The sequence below is a fragment of the Rhinolophus sinicus genome, linkage group LG01 (assembly GCF_036562045.2).
Source record: "Rhinolophus sinicus isolate RSC01 linkage group LG01, ASM3656204v1, whole genome shotgun sequence".
NCBI lineage: Eukaryota > Metazoa > Chordata > Mammalia > Chiroptera > Rhinolophidae > Rhinolophus > Rhinolophus sinicus.
Genome location: NC_133751.1, coordinates 11,301,774 through 11,320,768, shown reverse-complemented (window position 1 = coordinate 11,320,768; position 18,995 = coordinate 11,301,774). Strand labels below are relative to the sequence as shown.

The 18,995-nt window shown below is 46.3% G+C and overlaps 1 protein-coding gene and 2 pseudogenes across 4 annotated transcripts in view; 2 read left to right on the top strand and 1 right to left on the bottom strand.

The window, feature by feature from the left end:
* TIAM1 (TIAM Rac1 associated GEF 1) overlaps window positions 1–17,828 on the bottom strand; it is a 360,045-nt gene extending 342,217 nt beyond the window's left edge. For 2 of the 4 annotated variants that reach the window (XM_074326168.1, XM_074326172.1), the window contains exon 1: window positions 17,684–17,822. The gene's annotated coding sequence lies outside the window, so the exon portion shown is untranslated. Of the gene's footprint in view, window positions 1–17,683 lie in introns of all 4 variants that reach the window. The other 2 variants (XM_019730167.2, XM_019730169.2) reach the window with 2 other exon arrangements.
* LOC109446606 (PEST proteolytic signal-containing nuclear protein) lies at window positions 4,263–4,724 on the top strand (annotated as a pseudogene).
* Window positions 6,360–6,898, top strand: LOC109446604 (ubiquitin-ribosomal protein eS31 fusion protein; annotated as a pseudogene).
* Window positions 17,829–18,995: the final 1,167 nt, after the last annotated feature.

The window sequence follows — 18,995 nt, the reverse complement described above, 5'->3', positions numbered from 1 at the left end:
TATTTATATCAACCCATACTGCAAGGATTCACGGGAAACCAAGAAAAGTAGTTACCTAAGGGTGTAGAAAGAATGGGGTACACAGGATTAGGAGGAGAACAAGACTTCTGCGTGTAACTTTAGTAGACACTTGACATCTTGAAAGCATGGAAAGGCATGAAATATGACTTCATCATTATCAAGTAAAAAACTCAGCCGCTGTGTTAGAAATCAGGGCTGGATCGCCCCTAACGGGGTGCTGACAGGAAGCGGGCACAGGGAAGGGTTGTGGCCGTGGATCTGAGTGCTGGTTACTGGGGTGTGTTGTTTATAAAAATTCATCAAGCTAGCTACCTAGGATCACGTATACTTTTCTGGATGCTTGCTGTATTTCAATTTCCTGTTTTTAAATAAGTATATATATACAATATATGTGTGTGTATGTGTGTGTGTGTATATACATATACATATATATGTATATATATACACATATGTATATGCACACACACAAATGTCGGTTAACAGCTTCCTACCTGCAAAATGGGGATATCACCCTATCTACAGCCACGCTCTCCTGCCTCATAACGTCAGTAATTCTAAGGGAGCTGTCACCATGCAAGTTTAATGTCATGGAATTTCACAGAACAAGTCCATATAACATGCTTTAGAAGATCACCATTTTTGCCTACAAAAGAAAAAAAAGAAAAGGAAAAGAAAATGTGGATCCACCAATGTTTTGATTAGTGCTGTCTTTGTTTCAAAGGAGATTGAGCCCCCACTGTCAAAGGCTGAAACTTTAGCTGCAAGCAAGGGGAGGGAGGGGTCCCCGAAAACATTTTTATGTTTTTCTCACTGAAACCAAATACCAAAAATGGATTTTCCACAAGAAGTGGCGGGAGGAGGGGCAGCCTGTCTTAGCATGGCAGCCTGCACACGTCGGCACTGCTCAGCCGCTTGTTCCAGCCACCTACATGCCTCCCCGTAATGGAAACACCAGATTTAAACAGGTGTCATAACAGTAAAAGGGCCCCATAAATGGGAAACCCAGAAGGCTTTGCGGGGCTGGACAGCTGGTGGGAGAGTGAGGGTTACAGACCTAAGTGGTCTCCAGACTTCCGGAGTCTGCTCGACTTCGCCTCACACACACTTAAACATCCATTTGCCTCCACGAGCACACACACACCACATATATAAAACCTCTCAACAGGAAATTTCTTCCATTCTTAAATGGTGTTGGCTAAATAAAATACCTTTGAGGACTGTGAGCTATTGGATCACATTAAATGAGAGAACAGAGAACGGGTTGGTTCTCAGTCGAGCAGGGGACATGAGCACACTGGAGTTCTCAGTAGAGGAAGGTGAAATAGAAGGGGCTGGAGAACATAGTGGCCTTGGAAGAGACAGAATATTGGGGGGGATTCAGCCAATCCCAGCCCCCTAAGCACCCAAACCCTCCCATCAGCTGAGGAGCACACATTTCATGGATCCACGAAATCCATACTGAGTGGCCTTTCTTGCATCATCTACTGTCTCTGTTTCCCCACTTTCTCATCTGCAAAATAGGATAACAATACCCACCTTGCCAGGACTTTTTAATAACATGCACAGGAGCAAAAATGCCCAGCACAAAAGAGGATTTATAAAAGTAGCCAGTGTAACAATCATCGTCATAACACCATTTATAAAAGTATTGATTATTTACTTGTAAAAAGAAATGACTCCTCAGTCTTTGCCCAGGAGAAAGCATAAAATGAACGACAGCATGTAATCTGCAAATCTCACTAATTCTCCAAAAAAGTTCAGTAAGAAATGTGCACAAGGGCCTGCAATATGATATTGAAAATGAAAACAGGTGGGAAGATGGGAATAAAACTGAATTATCTTCCTGTGTTAGTCTGCTACGGCTGCTGCAACAAAATCCCACAAACCAAGTGGCTTACACCACAGAAATTTATTTTCTTCGTTCTGGAGGATGCAAGTCTGAGATCAAGGTGTCGGCAGGTTGGTTTCTCCTAAGGCCTCTCCCCTTGGCCTGGAGATGGTCATCTTCTTACTGTGTCTTCACATGGTCTTTCCTCTGTGCTAGAGCATCTCTGATGTCTCTGCATGTGTCCCAATTTCCTCTTCTTATAAGGACACCAGTCAGATTGGATGAGGGCCCACTCTAATGGCCTCATTTTAATTTGCTCTCCTCTTTAAAGGCCCTATCTCACAATCAGTCATGTTCTGAGGTACTGGGGGTTCGGGCCTCAACATATGAAGACACAATCAAGCCTATAACACTTTCCTACACCAAAATTTGAAATGTTGAATTGGGTGTTTACAAAACTAAACAATCCATGTGACACGAAGGACAGATGAAGGAGCAGAGAAGTTCTGCTGGAAAGAGCTACTGGAATGAGGGGGCCTGACAGCCAGTGCAAATAGTTATGAGTGAGGGGGGTAGCTTTATGTCCCCAGAGGGCAGAGTCAGCATCGGTGGGAGGAAGTTTCAGGGAGGCAGATCTCCATTCCCTGCAGGGAACAACTTCTAACAATTCATTTGCTCAACCAAGGACAAGGCCATCCAGCTTCAGCCTCAACAGACTGCCTTTCCTACCCTCCTTTGGTGTGAAAAAGGCCAGCCTATGTGTATCTCGTGTCACCCTTACACCCTAGGAGTGGGCACTGCTCCAGCATCACTCCACAGAGGGACCAGAGAGGGCCAGCCTCCAAAAGGACAAGTGACTTGGCTATTCCGCGTCAGGGCCAGGACTGAAACCCAGACCCTCTGACTCTGGGTCTTCTGTTCTAACCCGGCCTCCACGATGGGAACCACAACAAAGGCTTGGGTGACATTTCTCTGCCAAGGTGTCGCAGAAGATTCCTGGGGTGGGAGGGCCTTATCAACCCTTCCTTCTAAAACCCCATCCAGAGGCAAGCCCAGTAGAAGAGCAGGTGCGGAAAGCCCACCAAGGAACGACTCTCAAGGGTGAAGTGGCCTCCTTGAAACCGACCACGACCCAATTCTATGACATTCTGGAAAAGGCAAAACTATGGAGATGGTGAAAAGGTCAGTGGTTGCTAGGGGTTGCAGGGAAGCAGAAATGAACAGGCGAGCACAGAAGATTTTTAGGGCACTGGAGCTATTCTGTATGATACTGTAATGGTGGATACATGTCATGATACATTTGTAAAAATTCGTAGGATGTACAACACCAAGCGAGGACCCTCATGTAAACTATAAACTCTGGGTGACGATGTATCGATGTACATTCATCAGCTGTAACAAATGCACCACTGTGGTAGGGATGTTGGTAATGGGGGCGGCTGTGCATGGTGGGGGCAGGGGGTACATGGGAAATCTCAGTAACCGCCTCTAATTTTGCTATGAATCTAAAACCACTCTAAAAAATAGTCTATTAACAAAAACAAAATAGCCATAACAGGTCACCTACAACTACTTCACCAGCTCATGTACCAGAACTCTTAATGTTGCATCTCATTCACCTTTTACACTTTTGGTTCATAAAATCAAAGACACAACATTGGAAGCTGGAAAGGCCCTCAGAAGTAATGTGCTTCCACCTCACGGTCTCACGGATGAGGACTCCACACAAAATTGTTTCTTGCTTTATTTATTTGTTTTGCTCTGGGATATGTTAAGGATTTAAGACATAAGCCAATGACAGCGTTCTGGAAAAGCTTAAAACAATGTTTACAACAATAAACACAAAAAGTTCAGTAAAGAAAGCAAAGAAAGAGAGACTCAATTAACATCAACACAACAAAATTAAATGAGTAAGACCCAGTGCTGATTAGTCTGTGTGGAGTCTGACGTACACAGGAACCGATCAGGACGTTTGGAAGGCACTTTGGTGATTCAAATCAAGAGCCATTTTTTTTTAAATGTCATATTTAATGCAGATAGTACATCCTGAGAATTTATCCTGAGAAAAACAAACTTCAAGAGACTCTTAAAATAGTGATTAAAAAGAAAAGAATACAACATAAATATTCAATTACAGGAGGATGACTAAGTAAATGATCAGCTCGCTGGAATATGTGACCGTCATAAATGACGACAAGTATGGGGACAACATGGCTACACTATAGATGGCGATGACACAATGTTTCGTGAAAAGAAACAGAATACAAACCTGTATCTATATAAGAGTTATAAAGATGTGAAAGGTGATGGAAAATATGGATAAGAAAGAACAACAACAACAAAAATCCAAAACCAACCAATGAGCTCCCATAGCAGCAATGTAGGAGAAGGTCTTTTAAACGGCAACGGGAAAATGGCCAATAGGAAGGCGGGAGAGGAGAAGCCTGAGAAGCCGCAGTGCGTTGGAGCCGCTGGAGTCGCAGCGCAGAGAAGCCATCAGCTGAAGAAGAAGCTGCAGACGTCCCAACAAAGCCTGCGAAGATCTCCAAGTTTGGATTTGCAATCGGCATTCAGACGACAAAGAAAGCCTCAGCCATACCCATCAAACACGGATCAGGTGAGCCTAAAGAAACTGTTTCAACTCTTGCCTCAAAAACGCTTTCAAGTAGCCGCAGCTTTTAATGAAGATGGAAATAGTGAACTAGAGAAAATGCCTCCAGAAGCAAAGATGAGAATGAAGAATCCTGGAAGGGATACACCCACATCAGCAGGACGAACCTCCTTCAGTAAAGGAAAGCATGCGTTTTCAGGTAACCAGAAGCTAAGGGAGAATATGAAATCTCATCTTGGGAATGTCCATGACCAAGACAATTAAATAATGTGTTTTGAAATTGGGATGTGGGGTGGGTGTAAAGTTAAAAGGAACAGTTTCCTTTTTAAAGAATGGTGTAAGCCTATCTTTGGAGCCACTTTTTTTTTTTTATGATTGAGTGGTACACTAATAAATGAGTTTGAAATTTAAATAATAATAATAAATAAATGTACTTGATTGTCCTTACAACCATGCAGTAAATAAAAATACATTTTCAAGAGTCAGCTGGTCCGTCTGCAGTACAAAGTCCCTTCCGATGCCACATGCGTAACCCAGCTCTACCTGCTTGCCTCCACCTAGCACAACAGTTAGGGAATGCCAAAGCAGAGGCCTGCACCACTTATCCTTGAGGTTTCACTTTCCCTAGAACCAGTCACCTTTGTCCCTTCCTCCATGATCATGGGTAATAAAGGCTAGTCTCTCAATCCTGGCCCCCCACATGCTACCAGCCATCCTCCAGGCACCCTCCTCCATAAAGACCCCCTTAGTCATTCTTTGTCTCACTCCCTGCTTGTACTGTGGGACAGTCTTACCTCCCAGCCAAATTGCATTCTCCTGAAATCCCAGAACTCAGCCTTTCACGTTTTCTACCTGTCCTACCACCCTCAGGATCTTCCATGATTTTCTACCCAAAGACTGTCAGTTTCCAGGCACAAATTCTTCCCCATCCATCTGCAGGACAGGTCCTGAGCTGCTCGGCCCCAAACCCCCGTGACCCTTAACAAAGCCCAGGCCAGGAAGAGCCCACCTCGAAATCAAACACATGTTGGTGCAATGCTCTTGGATTTTTTTCTGTTTTCTGGTTTCTGTTGACTTGCCGATTCCAACCTGCTTGCCTGGCTGCTTGCTCACTGCTATGCACTGAATGTTATCCTCCAAAAATTTATACTGAAGCCCCAAGCCCCAGTGTGACGGTATTTGGAGGTGGGGCCTTTGGGAGGTAAACAGATTTAGATGAGGTCATGAGGGCGGAGACCTCATGATAGAATTGATGCCCTTATAAAAAGAGAATAAGATTTGAGATCACTGTGCGTGCGTGGAAAGGCTATGCGAGGACATATCTAGGAAGAAGGCTCTCACCAAGAACCCGACCATCCAGGCCTCTCAGGACGTCCAGCCTCCAGAACCCTGAGAAATAAATGTTTGCTGTCTAATCCACCCAGTCTATGATATTTAGTTACAGCCACCCAAACTAACTAAGACACCCACCCTTCTTCTCCCTCGGACTGCATGCTGCCTAATTTGGCTCCTGCTATAGCATCGGATTCAGCCTGGCTGAAGACTGCTCCCCAGCAGCTAAGAGACTCGTTCTTCTTGCCAGTGGGTCCTTAGGGAATTTGCCCATCTCTAGTGTCTCCTAAAAATGGGCCTTTTTACCTTGGGCTTCTCATCCCTTAGCTACCACGCTCCATAGCCCACTATCTTGGCAGAGACCTGTGCAGCATGCATATATACTGACTGCTGATGTTGGTAAATTGGGGCAAATTTATCGTAACAACAGCAACTTGTCCAGTGGTGCCATGGGCAAAGCCAGGATAAATTTGCCTGAGCCCCTGCCCTCTAAGGAGTTTGCAGTCTAGGTAGAGTTTGCTGAAACACAAGGCAGACTATGCTAACACATTGAAAAGAGCCAGTAAACATTAGGACATCAAGGGTTTTTCCGATCTGCCATCTGCGGTGGAATCGCCGTCAAGATGCAGATTTTCGTGAAAACTCTTACTGGGAAGACCATCACCCTTGAGGTTGAACCCTCGGATACAATAGAAAATGTAAAGGCCCAGATCCAGGATAAAGAAGGAATTTCTCCTGATCAGCAAAGACTGATCTTTGCTGGCAAGCAACTGGAAGCTGGACGCACTGTGTCTGGCTACAGCATTCCAAAGGAGTCCACCCTTCATCTTGTGTTGACACTGCGTGGTGGTGCTAAGAAAAGGAAGAAGTCTTACCCCACTCCCAAGAAGAATAAGCATAAGAGAAAGAAGGGAAAGCTGGCTGTCCTGAAATACTATAAGGTGCATGAGAATGGCAAGAGCAGTTACCTTCATCGGGAGTGCCCTTCAGATGAATGTGGTGCTGGAGTTTGTATGGCCAGTCACTTTGACAGACATTATTGTGGCAAATGTCATCTGACCTACTGCTTCAGCAAACCAGAAGACAAGTAGTTGTATATGGGGTAATAAAAGACATGAACTAACATTAAAAAAAAAACATTAGGACATCAAGGAAACTGCACGAAGATGTCTGATTTCAACCAGACCTGGAAAAAGAGGTAGGTTTTGATGAGCAAACATGGGAACAGTCTAGATCTAGAGAAGTGTGAGGGGGGAAAATAATAGATAGAGACTAGGATATATTCCAGAGCAAAAGGGACCCCTATTTCATTGGCTCAGAATATTTAAGAAAGGAGTTCTGGGAAATGAAATGGGAAAGCAGGGCTGGGACCCCAGGGCTAGACAGAGCCTTTGAAAATTTCAAATGCATCACCATGATACATTAGAGCTAAGCTTTAGGAAAATCAAATCTCTTAGCAGTAAGTACACATCTATGCTACATGTCCTTATTGATTTCAACAGGCAGTCAATGACATAGTTGGACACATTTTGCACTGTATTGTGTCCCCCAAACAGATATGTTTAAATCCTAACCCCAAGTACCTATGCGTATGAATGTGACCTTATTTGGAAATTGGGTCTTTGCAAATACAATCAACTTACTGTATGAAATTATGGGAACTAGGGTGGCCCCTACATCCAACAGCTGGTGTCTTTTATAAGAGAAAGGAGGAGGTTTAGAAAGAGACACGCATCCACTAGAGAAGAAGCCATGTGAGAAAGAAGGCTGACACTGGATATTGTTACCAGCCCAGGAACAGCTAGGGCCAGCAGAACCTGGAAGAAGCAGGAAAAGATTCTTCCCTAGAGCCTTCAGAGGGAGCATGGCCCTACCAACACCTTGATTTTGAACTTCTAACATCCAGAACTATAAGAATAAGTTTCCATTGTCTGCGGCTACCCAGTTTGAGATAACTTTTACAGCAACCCTAGGAAACTAACAGGCATGAATTAAGCTTGACTTGAAAATCATCAATGCTTTAGGACCTTCAGCGATGATGGGACAGTTCATGAACAACGCAGCGATTCCAGAGAGAAGCTGAAGTCATGAGGCATAACCATTGGAACTGGGGATGTAAGATCACTCTCTAGGTGGAGAATGGGGAATGAAATAAAGAGAGGGATGCAGTCAACCCTCCAAAGTCAACAACTTTCTGATGACTGAGGATCTTGGTTCAATCCTCGTCTGAAAGGACCCATCAACAATGAGGCTAATCCTTCCATTGATATTTAATCACTGGGATTCTTGGGCCCCCATGGGCTTCTCATCTTTGTTCATTCAGGCGGAATCCACATATTCTTAATTCTTCCCATGGTCCTTACCATTAAGAGGAGCACTTCGCCATTAATCGCCATGTGTAAATGGATTAGAAAACAAAAAACAGATGACTTGAAAAACCAGCTCAAGTTTCCACTGGTCAACTCCTATCTAAAGGTGAATGTTCTATTTAATTACTTCAATGTTTCTGATTACGAAAATAACCCCTATTCATTGTAAACTCTTTCAAAGTTGGAGAAATTTTTGCATAAGAAAATCAAAATCTCCCTTAAACTCAACACTAAAAGACATTTAGTGTTGGTATTTTGGCTATATTTACTATTAGTACGTGATGTAATTAAGAGAAACACTATATAATTAAAGAAAAAAACTTTGAAGATGAGATATTTGGGAAGAATCACCCAGACAAAGAAAATAAGGGGAAAACACACACACACACACACACACACACACACACACACACACACACAGAATACCTGAGAGAAAAATGGAGAAAAGTGAGCCCAAGTAACGAAAGTCCATTAACCATTATAACAGTGCTAGAGGTCAGATCAAAGGAGAAAATCAAAGATATGAATCTTTAAAAAAAAAGATATGAATCTCATAGCAGCCTTAAGTCAGTTGCAATAATACTCAAGGTATAAAACTATTAAACTTGACTCATGTCCTAATTAAGCTCTTCATTTCAGAATTCCACAAAATAACTTTTCCAAATTGGAAAAACTGTACCTTAATATTTCCTAGAAAGATTTCCATTTTTTCCCAAATTATGGTTTTCTAGCCACAACACAGCAACCAATTCCATATCTTATGCTGTTGGGACAGGCTCCCCAAATCCTGTAACTGCCTGTGGGCTGGGCCCCAGAATGTCAGAGGGGCTGGTTCCATGTGACATAAAAAACATAAAGTCCAACCGTATATTGCTAGTTGCTAGGAGGCCCATAAATTCACTTTTCCTGACTTGGATGGGACTCAGAACTACTGTTATCACAGAATGAGAAGACATGGGTTACTGCAATTAAAATTCAGAGGCCATCCCACAAGGAATAACTCTAGCCCTTCTCTCTCTAAGAAGCTAGGTTAACTAGTCCTGGTTTAAGAATGGGCCATTCATGTGAATTTCTAGTTTTTGGCAAGAAAACTCCAAATTCCTTATACTTACCTACAACTTTTACAAATAAAGTCCCCCTGTTTTTGACCCCATTTCCTCGAAGAAAGAGAAGGTCATTTGGACATTCTTACTTGAAGTGAGCTGAAACCATGCAACAGGTTCCCACAAACCTTTTTTCTTTAAGATCATTTGAATGGTTTGCTACAATTGTTTAGGGTTCAGATTCAATCCCCAACTTAAAATAATTAACTGGTTGTTTTCTTTTTAAAAAAGAAAAGGGATAATACCACAAGGTGAATTTTGTAAATCTATTTTTAAATAAGTGGATCGTTAAATTGTTTAGTTAAGTGAAAACCATAGTTATGAGGTTTTAAGTTTTTAAATTATAATGAAATGTTAAAGTTCAATTGATATAATTGTAGAATTGAAATGGTAATTTCTCATCATCAAAATAATTATTCTAACATTCATAAAACTTTTCTAAAATGTCACAGTAGCTCTTGCACTGAACTTGGAGGATTTTTTTCTGAAAATATTTCTAATGCCCAATAAACTGCTTAAGAGGAGTAACATTATAATGATCAGCCTGCACATATTTTTCCTCCCATAGAAAATGTTTGCAAATCATATATCTGATAAGGGAGTTTTATTTGGAGTACATTAAAAAAATTCTTGGGCCGGCCCAGTGGCTCAGGCGGTTAGAGCTCCATGCGCCTAACTCCGAAGGCTGCCAGTTCGATTCCCACATGGGCCAGTGGGCTCTCAACCACAAGGTTGCCAGTTCGATTCCTCGAGTCCCGCAAAGGATGGTGGGCAGCGCCCCCTGCCACTAAAATTGAACACGGCACCTTGAGCTGAGCTGCCGCTGAGCTCCCAGATGGCTCAGTTGGTTGGATGGCGTCCTCTCAACCACAAGGTTGATGGTTGGAATCCTGCAAGGGATAGTGGGCTGCGTCCCCTGCAACTAGCAACGGCAACTGGACCTGGAGCTGAGCTGCGTCCTCCACAACTAAGACTGAAAGGACAACAACTTGAAGCTGAACAGCACCCTCCACAACTAAGATTGAAAGGACAACAACTTGACTTGGAAAAAAGTCCTGGAAGTACACACTGTTCCCCAACAAAGTCCTGTTCCCCTTCCCCAATTAAAAAAAAATCTAAAAAAAAAAATAATTCTTACAATTTATACATAGACAAAAAAAAAAACCAATTGAAAATGGGCAAAGGGTCTGAGCAGACATCCCGCCAAAGAAAATATACAATTAGCCAATGAGCACATGAAAAGATGGCCAACATCATTATTTATCAGGTAAACAAATCCAAACCACCTCTCACCCACTGGGAGGGCTAGAATCAAAAAAGATGGATAATAACAAATGTTGACAAGGACGTGGGGACAGTGGCATCCTCAGACACTGGTGGGAATGTAAACCTATACAGCCACTTTGGAAAACAATATGGCAGTTCCTTGGAAAGTTAAACATAGAATTACCAAGTGACCCAGCAATTCTACTCCGAGGATGACCCTGGAAAGCATTCCGCTAAGTGAAAGAAGACAGCCACAAAAGACCACATATTATATGATGCTATTTATATATAATGGACAAAAATAGGCAAATCCATAGAGACAAAAAGCAAATGCAGTCATGGTTACCAGAGGCTAGGGGAGGGGTGGGGAGGGAAAGTGAATGATAATAAGTACAGATTTCTTTTGACGGTGATGAAAATGTTCTAAAATTTATTACAGTGATGGTTACCCAACCCTGTAAATATACCAAAAACCAACGAATTGTGCACTTTAAAGAACTGAATTGTACGGTATATAAATTATATCTTAATAAAACTGTTATAAAAACAACCTATAGACAAGGCACAGAATACTTAATCATGCTTACGGAACAATCTTACCAACCCTGATGGCTGACAGGGGCTGGGGTGTGACAGGAAGGAAAGTTGAAAGAAAAGATAGATCAGGACACCGACATTCTCAATTTACAAAGGGGAGATTCGAAGTCACTGTCGTCCGTGGATGGAACTAAATTAGAGGTCTTTACAAGTAACATACCGATAGAAGAATAATCACTAGATGAACTGTAATCATCAAAAAGCTGGGGAATGAAGGAAGTGAGAGGCAAGAAGTAAACTAAAGTATCATTTATCAGAACAGGAAGTCGACACATAACAGTGTTATATGTATATTATTTAGAGATATAAAGACAACCACTAAAACAAAAACAAAAATGAACAAAGGTGATTGTTTCTGGAGAGTACAGGAGTGGGTGGGGATAAAACACAATAAAGACTCTTGCTTCTGACTAGCTCATCTGTTCTGAGTTCGTTAACACGGTATGGAACTATTACTTTGCACATTCTTTTTAGAATCAAATCAAACTTGGCATGACTTAAGTTGAAAAGTCTGCATGACATAAGAATATAAATTATGTGAGAAAAAATATTAAAGTGGATCATCATTACTGAGTGAAACTGTGACAAGTATATTGGAGCAACATTGACTCGAGTTTTAAACCCAAAGACTGCATCCCTATTAAGGCAGCCTGGAAATGCATGTTAGATCCCGGAGAGAACGAGAAACATGTACAAAGTCCCTGCCCTATATATGGCAGTGAGCAACAAGAAGGTCAAAGCCTCAGCATAGCAATAACATTCAACAGTCCTGATAACCGATAACCTTGGCATCCAAAGGTTCTAGATGAAAGAAAGTGCATGTGGCATTCTCCCCACACAGCCGACCCCAGTTTAAACCCACTCTAAAAGCCAAAAGGAGAAGGTAGAGCCTGCTCTCCACCAGAGCAGGGCAGCCTGCCATCAAAAAAGTGCTACGACCCACAGTCATTTAAAACAAATTCAGGGTGACAACTCTGACATTAGGAACTCAGGATTCCAGGAGGTCAAACTGGGGCACTTTCGAGAATGTTACGTAGCTGTTACACCAGGCAATGGGCATGACCAGGAGGGTCCCAGGTATCCCAGAGAGCAAGGGCCCCTCAGGTGTGATAAGGGGCCCTGTGGTTATCAGAAGCCAGGGAGACTATAGGACAAGAACTTGTTCTCCCTGTTCTCACTTTCCAAAGATATCTTTGTGTCATGTGAGGAGGCAGAGATGCACACTTTGCAAAAAAGACAAAAACGAACACATTCACCTCAGTTTGGGTCAGGCACCTATTAAGTACAAAGAAAAAAACCTGCAGAAGAAGGTCATGGCGAGAATAACCCCACAGTTCCGAGCCTCTAAAACACTGCCCAAAAAGCGAGTGGGAACTAACTGATGAGCTCCCAACTCTCCTGGACTTGCCTGAAAGAAATCTTTATTTGGCTGGAATGAGGCCAAGTGCTCTGCACCCAATCCAGGTGATGGGATTGGTTTAAAGAGATCTCGCCCCCAGGATCCGAAGAAATTCTGAGGTGGTCAGGCTGGACTTTCTCCCCACAAAAAACACCAGGGAGGTCCCCAACATGGTGGGAGAAAGGGGAGGCAAAGCAGATCCCCTTCTCAGGGCCCCTCAGACATCAGGCCCAGCATTGCCCCCTCTTCTGAAGAGCCCTGGGTGAAAAAATCTCATCCACTCCATTTCCAAGGTCCTGACAACTCCAGGAGCATCCCAGACCCGTGACTCACGTGACCTCCGCTCCCCAGCAGCTGACCTGGTGGTTTTCCAGGGCTCCTTATCACCTCTGCAAAGGTGAAATCAGGAACAGGAACTAGAACTGACCTATGTTTACAAGATTAGCAGTCTCTGGTCCAGGAGGAAGGTTTGGGGCTGGAGGCAGCCATTGCAAAGGCACCTTCTTGCAGCCGGATATCCTGTCTCCTCCATGGCCACAGAGAATGGTTCTGGTATCTTTAAGGAAAAGCAAGTGAATCCCCATCCCATTGAAGCCTAATCTCCAATCCCATTCTAAACTGAGACAGGTCCACTATCTCCCAATCACATATTTCCTCACATACCTGTATACTATTCCTTTGATCTCTATTAAGATCATGCTTTATGGGGGGCAGAAGCTAGATTAAATAATACAGGTGTCTTTTTTCTTTAAACCAGACACTGCTCCCTCCTTTTTATTTTCTTCCTTTATGAATTCAAAGTGGCCCCCACCAGAAAATGCAAGGTACCTTTCTTAGTATACTTCAGTTTTGCTAGGAGGGGGGATTCCAAAATGCTAGAACACCCTCCCTAGTATTCAAGTGTCCCTTTATGGAAAGAAACTTTGTGACAGCACCAAGACTCAAAGGGCCTTTGCCCACTCTGAAAGTGAGGATGCTCTCAGCTAAAAGAACCTTCCTCCCACAGAGTTCCTGGCTGAATCATCACTCTTTGTTTAACATCCTTTGAATACACACAATCAATGAGCTCTTATCATCCCCCCCACCCCGCTCTAGCCCAGCATCCTGGCCCCCTGTTTCTTCAATAAACTGAGACCCCACTTGCAGAATGCAAGTCTCTCAGCTCAGCCTCAGCCCAAGTGGGGAAGACCCCCTACACCTAGCCAAAGAGCTCCAAAGTCTTCTAGAAGAATCTCACACTGCACAGGCAGAATTTCTCCATATCCACAGTCTAGGCCTTTATGAATTTCTTAATGAGATCCCCGGAGACCACGGGAACAGTGAAAGTCTTATGCTGGAGGGGTATGGAGGGAGGTGCAGGAGGTTGGGGAGCCGGTGGAAAGGGAAAACAGGCCTAACTATTAATATCTTGTACGCTTTCACACTAGAGCATTGTTTTATTTTCAAAACACTCTGTTCCTGGCTGAGTACTGCTATATTTTTGAGTGCCTCCTTTATTTAATTAAAAAAAAAAATCTTTAAAAATAAGTGATTTGGCCTCACTGATGAGAGATCATTCTTTTTAACACGGGAGTTATTACTTACATAAAACTGAATATTTAGAGACGAAACAACCTGAAGTTTGGAATTGTGAAAGACAGAAAAATTTTGCTGGGGCTTTGCAAATCCGTTTTTTCTGGTCCTTTTCTGGGGGTAGGGAAAGACAGGGACACACTCTGAAACATGCATTCTATCTATTTTCTTAACTCAGCAAGGAAAATGGATATGTAGATATGCATGTATGTAGTGAAACAGTGTTTTAGATACGGGAGGCCAAGTGACTGGAGACACTGAAAAGAAGGATCTTTCTCAAATACCAGCCTGAACCTGTGGGGTTCAGGAATCTGCACATTGCCCACAGGAACCAAATTCTGCCTCTGCACCCTCATCCCTCTTGTCACCTCAAACAGGCAGAAGCCCCAGCCATCACTCATTTCTGGGCAAAGCTTCAGCGTGATTCCTATGTACTTACCTGCATTCCTCATTTGGGAAAGCACATCCCTTAACGTGCTTCCTCACTCACAAAACGCTTCTCCTTCAGACAGTAAGCTCCTTGCAGAAAGGAAAGGGCGAAGTGTCAACATGCGCACCTTTGGGAGGAACTGCCGCCTCGGTGCTCCAGAACTGAGGTTCAGTCAGCTCTCGAGAACTGCAGCAATTTGGGGGAGTGGGGGAGGGCCAGGGCTGCCTTTCCTTTCAGGTTTAGAGGGGGAGGGGAGCGGAGGGGAGGAAAACTGGGAGAGAGAACTGCAGGGGGAAAGGAGAGGAAGTCTTTGTTCTAGCTCTTTGGATGAGCATTAGCGTGGAGTTAAATTGTCAGCTAATGAGATTTCCTAAACACGTGCTCCCTTTCAAGTCTGGGCCCCAACTGATTTGTTCCCCAGACAGCAGCAGGGGGCAAAGCATCCCTAAGGGCCTGAGAATTCCCAGAACACTTGTGGGAAGGATGGAAATCATTTCTGGGAGTGAACTCCAAATTGGTCAAATGAAATTTATTGGTATCTGGCAATAACACTACTAGCCCCCTAGCTGGCAGGAGTCAGCCTCCACTTGGGGTGACTGAGGCCGTCCAGGGGAGAAGAGGCATAGAGGGAGCATCCCTGGGGGCTTCAGTTCCCACTGGACATACTGCAAGTCCCTCTCCTAATTTCTGTTTTTGTTTGTTTGTTTGCTTGTTTTGGCCAGTAAAGGCCTCTGGCGTCTACATTCAAAGGATGTGTTTACTGGACCCAGAGCAATAACTTGAAACAACCACCTTTTTTTTTTTCACTAACATCTTATTCCATAGGCAAGCCTGAGATTGTCATTTTAAAACTATCTTATTAAAGGTAGTTGAGGAGTTTTTCTTGTTTTTGTTTCTTCTGTATGAAACTGGCTCTCTCTTTGCCTAAAGAAAATTAGTAATGCGAAGCTGGTGGAGCAGAGGGAAACAAGTCAAAACATTGACAGCATTTTGAAGCTATTCTATGAAATCAATTCTCTTCTACCTTCCCTAGTTAGTCAAAGACTTCCTCAGGTTTATTTCTCCTCTACTCAGTGATAATTACTTAGCAACTTCCATGTTTACCACTCAAAACAATCTCCCTGGAGGAGCTGTTTACCGTGGGGTACAAAAGAGCATATTCTAGAAACCGGTGATTTACCAAACTTCTGCTACAAGGCACAGCTCAAATTTCACTTCAACCAGGAAGTGTTCCCTCCCTGCCTCCAGGTATCTCTTTGTTCAAACCTCCCTCCATCCGGGCATTAATCACTTTGCACAGCGGCCATTGGTTAACAGGCAACTGCTTCCCACCTGGCCAAGTTTTCCTCCTCCACCCAGGCCTGGGCCTCAGCATAGCCTTAAGGAAGGGAGAAACTACTAAAACCTAAAGGAAATTCACAGAAAAAGGAGCTGTAAGCCATGAGTTAAGTACAGTATAGTTAAATCTAAGGCCAAGTAAAACAAGCCCTGTTTGAAGCTGAAAACAGCAGTTCTAAAGCTTTTTAAAAGAAAACAGGAGCTGGGAGAGTGGAGAACTACAGAAGGGGGAAGAGACACGGTGACGTCCTCTAAAACAGTCCCTCTCACCGGAAAACCAGTTATTCCAGTAGTTCATATGTGGCAGGCACTGTCCTAAGCAGATGATCTATATTGTCGTTTTAAACCCCCCACAAATGAAGATACTCATCCCCACTTTCCAGACTTGGAAACTGAGGCGCAGGGAGATTAAGCAGCTTGGCCTGGATCACCCAGTCTGTGAGTGACACTAAGCAGGTATTGGAACCCGAGTTTGTTTGACCTCAGCACCCAGGCTCTCCTCCAGCTCAAACAAAGTGTGCGCCAAGTCAGCACGCGTGGGTAACCCGATCCGGACCGCTCTGACTCAAGGGTGCACCGCAGCTGCTCCGCGGGGCCGCGTGGGTACCACCTAAATAGGTACGGATTAGCGAGCGTCCCCAAGGGCTCGCATGCGTCCTTCAAGCCTTGCCAGCACGCAGGAAAAAGGCAGACTTCGGATCAACCTGGGCTGGCCAGGAGGCAAGGCTAGAGGATGCTAGTATTAAGGAGGTGAGCGTGGCTCGGTCAGCGCCCAACCGCTGCCAATCGGAGAGGGACCCTGGCGGGGACACGGCGCCTCCGGATGCAGGGAACCTGGGGGCGACGTACGCAGCGGGGACTGGGCGCGAAGGCGCCGCCTGGACGTCTTTTCCCTGCAGCATCGCGCCGGGAGGCCGGGGGAGGGGGCGTCACCTGACAGCACGCACCAACTTCTCCCGGCTCGGAGGGGGCGCGCAGCAGCGGCCCGGGCCGGGAGAGCGCAGGGCGCAGCTCTCGCCCAATGGTGAGGTCTGTAAACAAAAGCGGGCCCCCACGCTGGTCCCCAGCTGGGCGTCGCAGCCCCAAAGCATCTGGCCCGCCGACTCCGCGAGAGGGCGAATCAGGGTCTGAATCAGGCGCGGGAACCCAACGCACAGTCTCCGGGACCCCGCGCCCGGACCAGTCATTGTCTGCGCGGCCTCAGGATGCCGCTTTAAATGCCCCCTCCCAGATCAGCCGCGGGTGCCGGGCCCAGTGTGTCGACCCCCGGACTCTCCTCCCTGTGTGTCCGGCCGCGAGCTCGGCACGGATCGTCAAGGTGAGCGCCCAGGCAGCGTCGCCGAAACCCCAGGCCTGGATGTACCTAAGTCAGGGACGGAGACACACACATAGAGACACGCACGCACACGCACGCCCTCCCCGAAGTTGATAAATATCGGCCGACAAATACAAAGTGCCACCGCGGCTGCAAGTCAGCGCTGACCTCCTGCTGCCGAGAGGACAGAATGCCAACGCCTGGACACTGTCATTTCCATTTGGCGCCAGGCACCTGGACACCACTGGCTCGTCTCCCTCCTTACGGTTCGAGCGTGTCTCCTCTTGCCTCCCCTCGCCAGCTCCCCATCTCCCAAGTGTGTGAACACGAAAACAATACGAGTAAAGCCCCATCAGGGGGAGCTAGGACCCGCCGGAGCCCCAGTGTGCGGGAGACGGGGGTCGGAACGTGCCCGTCACGGGCAGAGTAGCTCTGGGCATCCTCACCGCGGTACCTGGGGGTGGCTCCTGCCAGCCAGCTCCCCCAGATCCGCGGTACTCACCGCGACGCTCGTCCCGGATCTCTGCGACAGGGACAATGCGGGAACACCGGGATACCGGGGCTGCGGGGACCGAGGCGATAGCGGTGCTGCAGAGCTGCGCGCCCGACGGCGGCGGCGCTGCTCTGCCAGGCAGCGCTGGGGCCCGCTCGCGGTCTGCCAATGGGAGCTGTCAGGGTGCCGGGGCTGGCGGCCTCGTGGGCGGGGCCGAGGGAGCCCGTGGGAAACCGGGCTCTGATTGGTTCGCCTGACAATCGCTCCGCCTCCGGCCGGCCAATCAGACACGGCGGATACAGGAGCGGGGCGTTCGGAGTTGGGCTGGAGAGTGAGAACGGGAGTACGCTGGGTACCCGAGCGGCTTCGGTCCCAGGCGCGCGGCTGTTGAGATGCGAGCGCCGCGCGCTCCGGGGCTGCCTTCCCACGAGGCTTCGGCGGTGCGGCCTGGGGAAAGCAGGGTTTGAAAGCAGAGGAGGCGCGGCTAGCCAGAGAACAGCGAGCGAGCCCCTAACAAAGCAGCTTTGGGAGGGCCCAGCGGCCTCCGCCTCCTCCGGCAATAGGTCCGCGAAGCTGCCTGTCACCCTGCAGCGGTCGAGGTGGCCAATGACGTACAGAGAAAGAGCTCGAGTTGGCGCGCGCGCGCGCGCGCGGCTCCACATTCGTGGGATTGGTCGGAGGTAAAAGATTTTCCTGCCACCTAAGGCTGAGAGGAAAGGGGAACGAACGGAACGGGGGAGGGGAAGAGCGAAAAAACGTTGTACCTGCGACACGTGGTCTGAGTTGGGAGGCGTGTGCCTGACTCTAGGGGGAGACAAGAACTTTTTAGCAGAGGAGAAAACCCTTGCGTAATCCCTCCCTGTGGATGCTGGGAGACGTGAGCGCCAGCCAGGCTCCAGGTAGACCACCGTGGCCTGAACTGCATCGTGGGGAGTCCAGGACACCGCGTGGCCTCAAGTTGCCAGCAAGTGAACTCGAAATAATAGCGTGGAGCTCGGGCCTCACAGTCACCTGTTTGGCCGAGTACGTGACTCGGGCAAGGTTCGCGCGAACCTCCTGGTCTCTTCTGTAAAATCCGGAAACGATGTTTGCCGTTTACCTTTCGCGAGGTTGGGAGGGACACGGGAAACCGCACGCTCGAGACTCTAACGAAAGCTCCTCCTCACGCGGGACCAGTGCTTCCCCCTCACCTTGAGAGTTTTGGACACTCCATTAATGACGGAGGCCGCGGCGAATATTCATCGCAACCCGATTCGGTGGACCCATTGGCCCATGTGAGTGGTAAAGCCTGAGCTCCCGGGGTTACCTAATAGTTGAAAAC